This window comes from Macrosteles quadrilineatus, unplaced genomic scaffold, assembly GCF_028750875.1.
Source record: "Macrosteles quadrilineatus isolate MER2022 unplaced genomic scaffold, UCM_ALF_1.0 Scaffold_2__2_contigs__length_208266976, whole genome shotgun sequence".
In the NCBI taxonomy this organism is placed as follows: domain Eukaryota; kingdom Metazoa; phylum Arthropoda; class Insecta; order Hemiptera; family Cicadellidae; genus Macrosteles; species Macrosteles quadrilineatus.
In genome coordinates, this window is record NW_026542595.1 from 30,087,638 (window position 1) to 30,094,219 (window position 6,582).

Sequence of the window (6,582 nt, forward strand, 5' to 3'; positions counted from 1 at the left end):
TAGCGAACGAGCTAGCCTGAAAACAAGTGAGCGCAGCGAACGAGCTCCAACCTAAAGGTGAGTGAGCGTAGCGAACGAACTTCAACCGGGACGTGATTGAGCCATGCGAATACTTATGAAGTTAAACGGGGCAAAGCCCGTGGGTACAGCTAGTTGACTATATAACCACAACAGTTGTGGTTATGTAGTCAATGGTTAGTCCTTTAATAATATTACAGTCCAGGAATTGTTTCTTAAGAAATATTTAGTTATTTTGACTAAGAATATTGCAAAAATGTTTTCAAATCTTATAATATAGAATACCTGGATAATTATTGTAAACTTATTTTTACTATGTAACTCTTGCCACACTATGTATGTTTGGTTTTCGCGTAAAAAATCACAAACGCTAGGAAAACGAGGACATACAAAACAATTATTCATTATCTTTATTTTGTTTACGTAGTTATTAATTGAGATCTTGCATATGCACATTGAATCCTGTATGAACTTGTTTCTATTTGAATTATGTATGAACAGTAGCATACAAAAATACATAAAACATAAAAATAAAACAGATAAACTATAGATTTTGAGCGTAGGATTGAGTGTGATAAACTTGTGTTACCGTATAAAATTGTCTTCAGAGAATGGGTTTCAATCAAATACCAACTATAGTACTGTAACAGTTAGTCACGTGTAGTTCAGACATGGCCACTAAATATCACTATCACTGATATTTTGTATTTGTGATCACCCTACTAAATAAAATAAAGTGCATAGGTTTAATTCTATTGAGTGCAGTAGGCCTACATAGGAGAAGAGGTAAGCATTAAGCAGACCAGGTAGCTCCTTCACAATCAGGCAGGCAATATGATCGCTGCACTCATTTTGCATACCTCACCCCTTACATTACGTTACTCGCATGCTGTACTGTAACGCGGAATAAATTACACGATTAACATCATTTGCATTGTGAAATAGAAAACACTGACATAAAAATATGAAACTATATGATATCACGAACAGGTAACCGACTGAATGAAGTGATCGTCCTCAATCTGAAACTTACTGGTTCGATCCTGACCTAATAGAATTTGACGGTTGGCTATTAAATACTCCACAAACTAGAATAGCTAAATTCGGTATTCTCATTTGCTGTTAATTTGTCATCACTGTTGATTTACTGTTATTTACTATAACGGGGAACGATGCTTCATTATGATACAGAATGCCACTTTTATAAGTTTACATTTTATTAATTATTTATTTTTAGACAAAGATTTAAATAGCTTATTCCCTATATGGAAAATTTGCTAAAAAAATAAGTACTTGAGAAAAGAACATACAGAAGAAGTATGTCAAAACATTGCAAGCGTCCCATATGAAGGTGCAATTTGGTATACAATTCCAAACAAGGAGTTTATCATTTTACATCAGTGACCATGAACTACTTTCATTTTCATTTAACGTGATAGCACTTTGAAGCAGATTGTCGATTAGTTCGTGCTTTAATTCAAAAGATTATACATTTTCTGAATATTGACTATCGTGTTCGTTTAACAATGAAAAGGTTGACGAATCGATTCTGAGAAAACGTAGTATCTTTTTGATGGATTGAAACTTGACCCAACTGTTCCTGATAATTGGACTTGAAATCAAATGCCCCTGACTAATGAAACAGCTGATCGTAATCAGTGACAAAGCTATTATCATCTCACTGTATTCAACACGACCATTATTCACTCATATTTGGGAAAAATACGCACCTCGGTGGCGTCCCAATCTCAATAGATAATTATTGATAATAATTGATCAAGAACGAGTGAGTACACAAATTAACCTAAATAAAAAATATCTTTCTCTGATAAAGAGGTATAAGTTTTGAAGTATTATACTTAACAACGGCCTTAAAATTTATTTCTAAAGAGAATTCTACTAATTAGCAACCAACATAAAATAACCAGCAATATGATGAACAAGATGCTACAATTGCTCTGGTCGACAACCTTCAACTTATCATAAAACCACGATTGTTCTAAGATTCGTTGAAACTCCAATAATGCAGTGTGTTAAAAGTTTAATCATTTAACGGCGTAGGCACATCTGCCTATGATCATAACTGACTGTTTGCATGGTCCATTTAAAGATAAGTTTATCATAAATATATTTCAATTAAAAGGAATGGAAACTTGAACTATATTTGTTATGTTCAAACGATTTAACTTTAGTAGGTTTTAAAACTTTAAAGGGCATCAAAGTCTTAAGAACTATTTTCTAACATAAATAATATATTTAATCTCTTTTAAATGCTATATTTAAAAGCATCATGTAAGGCAATATTTAGGTTCATAAAGTGGTCAAAAATTAACATAATTGGATTTACTGGTTTTTAACCGACTTCCCCACTACCAACAAAAGGAGGAGGTTCTCAATTTGTCTGTGGCGATGTTTTTTTTTTCTATGTATGTTCACCAATTTATCTGTGATTCTCTTACCGATCAGCGTGGTTCCACCACCAAAATAACCAGGAGAGTTTCTATTTGGTACCTTATATAGCATTATGTTTAATAAAAATATTTTTTTTGTGTGAAAAATGCTGAAAACCTCAAATATTCAACATTTATTTGTTTACATTTTTGCAGATAAGGCAATAAATAATAATAACATTCCTACAGCTGTTAGTTAAAACCATTTAAATAAAGCTACAGACAGTTTCTTCATGAAACAGTTGCTTCATATTGATTAATAAACTATTTCTTGCCATGGAGCCTAAATAAGTTACATTGAGAAAATGCAATTTGTTTTGGTGACTATAAAAAAGGTATTTCAACGTTTAACCTGATTTGTGTATGATTCTGTTTTGAGTATTGAATGTTCTGACTTATAAAAACATAGTGAATAGCTGTATGATATTGACAATTTAAGGTGTATTGTGAAAACCAAAGCATTCGTAAAAGAGGTCTAAACATAAATTAGATGCAATTATTCCTTAAACGACATAAGAGGTGTGAGATTGCATAATCGGCAATCGTCTTAAAAGTGTTAAATATTTTAGTTAATAAACATGCATTTGAAGATGTGGAATGTTTATTAATATTCTTCACTGTCAATAATATTATGCCTGCTTCGGAAATGGGAAGCTGATTTGCAATTTCGACTACATCTTGAGCAAACAAAACCACCTACCCCTTACACCACTTTTAGCTGAACCAATCTTTCATATAGGGCCTACGTATTTTTCAAAGGTAATATACGTGATAACAAGTATTTTTTTCTTTTAAGAGATTTTTTTAGTGCTAGTGGCTGAGGAATAACTTTCTTATTGTTCCAAAAGGCTTGAGACCTTACTGTATTTCGTTTTATAATGTAGAAGTACACCAATTGCAGGAAACAATGATGTCTGGCATTTCAATGTCTCTAGGAAAGACATTCTTTTTTCATTAGGCCTAATGTAATGGACAACTCTTTGTTTTTTTAAAGGAAAATCCTAAAATGTTAATTTTTATACCCATTGATTATGTAAACTGAACAGGTGACGCAACCAGTTTAAAAATAATGATTGTTCTGTGGCACTTTTGATTGTTTCAAACAGTTTTGCTTATCAAAAAACTTCAAGTAATTAATATATAACAAATTATACAGTCACTAAAAATCATGAAATAATATTCGTCGTATTTTTTTACAAAAATAAATTATTAAATATAGTGGATGTAAATGCCACTGCACCCCTATCACACTACATTATAACACTGTGCATGTTATAGTTGTACTGATAGCCTTATGTTGTTACAAGGTTGTAACTACGCGAGGTAAATCCAAGTTGTGTTTTATTTATTTACCAGTGACGGAGAGGTCTGGTTCATCATTTGTTTGTGTTCGCGACAAATCTGATCGTCCGATATGTTTGCTGAGCGTTGCAAGGACTCACTAAACTTGATTGGAGAGTGTATTGCGAGATTTGGGTTTGAAAATGTATCAATCAGTTACACCACGATCCTCAATCGAATCTGTCCAAATCCGTTATCCTGCAGGGATTTGCGGCGCTTCAAAACACGCAACAGAACAGAGCACGATTTTGTTCCATGATATACACAAACGAGTCTGGGTTTTGTGAAATGCGTTTTGACAGGCTTTCCAACCACTTCACAGAAAATAAGCTTGTCATCATCACTGCCTACCATAATATTTTATTATATTTATGACAGTATAGATGATATCTTGCGACTTTACGCAATCTTAAAAATGTGATAAATGAGCTTTTAATCAACCAAAATAGTCCTCAATAAATCCTAGAAGGAAACTCAGAATAAAAAAGAATGCGTTAGGACATTTCGGAATCCATTAATTTTCTTGAGAAAGCGAAGGAATTATTTCACTAATGTTTTCGGCAGAGGTTTACAAAAAGTTTAACTAGAGACGACGACAAAGCAGCATTAGTAAAACATCCGGCTGCGGAGTAGGGTTCAAATTTATAGCGGGGCTTGAGCGTCGCGGCGCGGCGCCATCTTGGACGGTGGGGTGGAGGGGGTGGATGGGGTGAGGGTAATCGCCCCTAACTTCTCCACTTTGTCTGCAGTTCAAGCTCTAAGTAACTAAAGCAAAAAGCTCTATCTTGATTTATCATCTTGTCCGGAGGGACGTGTAATAATCACTGCATCGAGAAGCGGTTTTGTCTCTTCTCCTAACCTCCATCTTAGAGTAGTTATACATCTTAGAGTAGTTTGAAAACTGAAAAAAGGAAATGCTTACAGATCTGTTCAAAAGAATTGTTGAATTTAACAATTTTAAATACGAGTAGGTAAGAGTTTATTATTTGTTGTCTATCATGACATAATGACTGATTTTATCTTAAGTAATTGGTGGTTGAGTTTATACTTTTATATTTATCGATATAAAACTCGTGACAGTCCTTTAGTCCCATAAACTTAATTTTTTATTTCTTGTATTTCGACTCAACTAAGGTAACAGATTCAATTAAAAACAAACGAATCTTTTTAAATTATCAACTAAAAACAAACTAAATCTTACAACCAGTAAATTTTTATACTTATTTATTTTCTTTTCCACTCATTAGATAATCTTTATAGATTAAAGTTTTTATATACTTCTGTAATAAATAAAAATAATTTTTCCTAACATTTAATTTATGGTTTTAAAGTTAAATCCTCCAGTTCATCGTTTGTCTTGATATTTGTTGGTTTTCAAGTCCTCTGCATACTAATTTGTATTACTATACAATGCTATACTAAATGGCGTATTGGGCCGGACTACACGAGCGTATGAAACGCCGCCGACCGTCTGATTTTTTTGCAGAGCCAATAGCTTTATATGATGTGGACTACATGAGCGTTTTGTCTGCCTGGCGAGGACGCGTAATTCAGGCGTTCGGCAGATCTCGCATCTGGATGCGTAAAATACGCGGGCAGATCGTCGGCTCGCCGGACTACACGTAGCGGCAACTAGCATTTCTCCTGCGCGTTGGTTGATACATCCCTCCCATCACTTTGGCAAGTCAAATTCTGCACTACTTGTTGTAATTGGAGTAGTTTTTTTTTATTGTTTTTTGTAACTTCTTGATCAGCATTGTACGTGTTATTAAATTTACGGAAAGTAGCCTAAATAAAAGAAACGTCTTATAACTCTTAAAATGGTTTTTGTGTCTCAATATTTGTATTTGTTTTGCTGAAAAAAAATTCTGGGTATACATTCTATGGAAACATTACTTGAAACTGCCCTGTTACTAAACAACTTGATAATGTTGGGTGTGACTACCAACGCCTCTTTGCACGACGTTTCTTCTTAACAGCCTGCAACAATATATCATACCAGCTACACATCCGACTTGTACAGTATCGTTTCCATATTGGAACGGTCCAAATGCAATGAATACACAAACTATAGTTACCAAACTACATAGTTACAAACTATAGTTACAAACTATATAGTTTGTGTATTCATTGTCAAATGTCAGTCACATTGGGCGAGGACAGTCGGCGGCGTTCTATACGCTCGTGTAGTCAATGTTCTCGCGTTCAATACGCTGCTGATTGTCGGCTTCGTGTAGTCCTAGACATTTTTGCGCGTACTATCGGCGGCGTTTCATACGCTCGTGTAGTCCGGCCCTACAAGTTTATTTTTTTAATATACTAGCTGGCCCGACAGACGTCGTACTGTCCTAATGTGGTATAATGTCAAAAGCTCGTTCATTTTCAAGATGAGCTCGTTCGCATGGCTCAATCACGTCCTGGTTGAAGTTCGTTCGCTATGCTCACTCACCTTTAGGAGGGAGCTCGTACGCTACGCTAACTCGCCTCCAGATTGAAGTTCGTTCGCTACGCTCACTCACATTTTGGTTGGAAATTAGCTATTGTCATAAATTAAAAAAAATATATATAGTGCTGCACCCTGTTGGTAAACCTATTAACTTTTTAATGTATTGAGCATCAAAGAATCAAATTGATTAGTTGAACCAGCTGTTAAGATTCTTTAATTCCATTTAAATATGAGTACTCATAAGGTTAACATGGGAAACTCCAGAGCCACTGGGGCGGAGCCCTTTAGACGGATCTGCACCAAACTTCACTCAAACCATCCTTGAAT